At 41.0% G+C, this 2,087-nt stretch overlaps 1 non-coding gene across 1 annotated transcript; it reads right to left on the bottom strand.

The window, feature by feature from the left end:
* Nucleotides 1-1,338: 1,338 nt before the first annotated feature.
* TRNAE-CUC lies at nucleotides 1,339-1,410 on the bottom strand. The gene has a single exon. It is a non-coding gene; the product is annotated as a tRNA-Glu (tRNA).
* Between the last annotated feature and the right edge of the window lie 677 nt (nucleotides 1,411-2,087).

The following is a 2,087-nucleotide window of genomic DNA, read 5'->3' as shown; positions in this document are numbered from 1 at the left end:
ATTTTCTATCCTTCAAGTAGGGCCTTGGTGTATAAATTTTAGAGACAATGTGTAATTAGATGAGTATCTTTAATGTACTCATTGGTATTTTACATTTTCAGAGTTCAGCTTTTCCCCCCTGCTGCCTGAGGAGCACTTAGCTTCTCTTTTCCCTTATCCACATGCCTACCTTTTGAACTGTTCTTCTTGGGGTTAGTAAATCCTTAAAATACCAGACTATGAGAACTAAGAATGTAAGAAATGCCAGTCATACAGGTTTAGGTCAATACCAGATCTGTCTGTGCCACTGCAGAAAGAGGTACTGTTTGAGGAGAAGACAAAAGCCTGGCCTCTTTCCATGGATTCCATCAGCACTTAAAATGGTTCTGCTGGCGTGTTAGGGGTCAATCTCCATCTTCTTCATTTAGCATTTATTTTGGATCTATAGTCCATTAATTTGCATTCTTTTAATATTCTGGTGTAGTTTGCCTCTAAAATCTCCTGTAGCAGCGAGTCACACCTTTTTGAAAACTTTTTTAAGTCAATCTTCTGCTAGTTTAGGCAAGTGCTCTCTGGTTCTAGTTTTGTAGGATTTGGGGAGTAGCAGTTCTGTATTTACTTTTTCCTCTGCCTATGTGATTTTTTTAGAATTCAGCAGTATGCAAACTTTGTTTACATTCTTTTTCTTTGAATACATTGACTTATGTTTGTCTATACCAACACTCATCTGTCATGTTTTTGAGCACTCAGTTTTTTGAAGGCCTAATTCCTTGTCACTGATGCAGCTTTTGCTTACCCAAAAGATGTCAATGCCATCCTCACATTTCAAGATTTCACCACATATTCCTTTTGGGTCATTAATGAGATATCGAATAAAGCTGGTCTCAACACTTATCCACAGCAGGACCCACTACTGAGTCTTATCCAGCCTGAAAAACACTAAGCTCTATTCTGCTCTTCTGGACTTTTAACCAACTTTAAATTCATAGAAGGACCTTCCTGCCAAACTCATAACAACTTCATAACCTTAAAAAAAATTTGCTGTGGAAACTTGTCAAAGGTCTTTTAAAAACCCACATTTCTTATGTTTACTGGGTTTCCAGTTATTTGTCGTGGCCAGTCTTCGCGAACGAAGATTTTGGGAAAGGTCTTTACCCTTCGAGCCTGCGCAGTGGATTTTTTAGGTGAGACACAGTGTGCGCTGAACTGAGCCCACCCTTTAACCCTGAGGTTCATCTGCCTGGACTGAGTGAGCTCGGACAGTGGCAGCGAGGTCCTCAGGACGTAGGTTTGTTTAGAGTGACCTTCTCTTAGATGGATGGCCTTACAGGGCTGACGAGCTCCATCTGCCTGGGGAAGTCCCCTGACCGGGAATCGAACCCGGGCCACGGCAGTGAGAGCGCCGCATCCTAACCACTAGACCACCAGGGGGCCCCGTTTCCAGTTATAGACTTGCTGCAACCATACAGCAGCAACAGATTGGTGAGGCAGGATTCCCCATTCCAAGAGCATTCTCACCCCTTTCCAGCAGTCTGTGCACTCCATAATCTTTTTCTTTCCTTCAAACTCTTACAGCTTACTGGTAATAGAAGTCCTCCCTGTAAATAAGACTCATGTTGGAAAGTATGACATAGTTTTTTTGGTCTAATACTTCATGTATATTTACCTAAAATAAGTGAAGCTCCTCTGACTGATCTGCTATGAAGAATATATTGAGTACAGGAACCTCCACAGCATCTTTCACAGTGAATTTATTGAGGTTCTCTGCCCTAGCATTATCACTTCTCAGTGCCCTCTGACACCACAAGCAAGCCCACAAATTTCCTAGCTTATCTCCTTTTTTTCTTGTATTTAAATAAAAATTTTATCTCAGAATGAAGCATAATTTGCAAGGTGCTCTTTGATAATCTTTTTTAGCTCTTTTGATTTCCTAGTTACTTTTCACCTGCCCTGACTTTTCATTCAGTTAGATTTACCATTTTTAAGTGCCAGCCTTTTCTATGGGAGAGTATCCTTGTATTTCACAGAATCGTAGAACCATAGAATGGTTCGGGTTGGAAGGGGTGCATAAAGGTCATTTATTCGACCTTCTCTGCAATGAGCAGTGA

This window comes from Pipra filicauda, unplaced genomic scaffold (assembly GCF_003945595.2).
Source record: "Pipra filicauda isolate LSUMZ 115617 unplaced genomic scaffold, ASM394559v2 scaffold25_size4600443_pilon, whole genome shotgun sequence".
In the NCBI taxonomy this organism is placed as follows: Eukaryota; Metazoa; Chordata; class Aves; order Passeriformes; family Pipridae; genus Pipra; species Pipra filicauda.
Note: the sequence above shows the minus strand (reverse complement) of the source record. Positions and strands in the feature narration are given on the sequence as shown.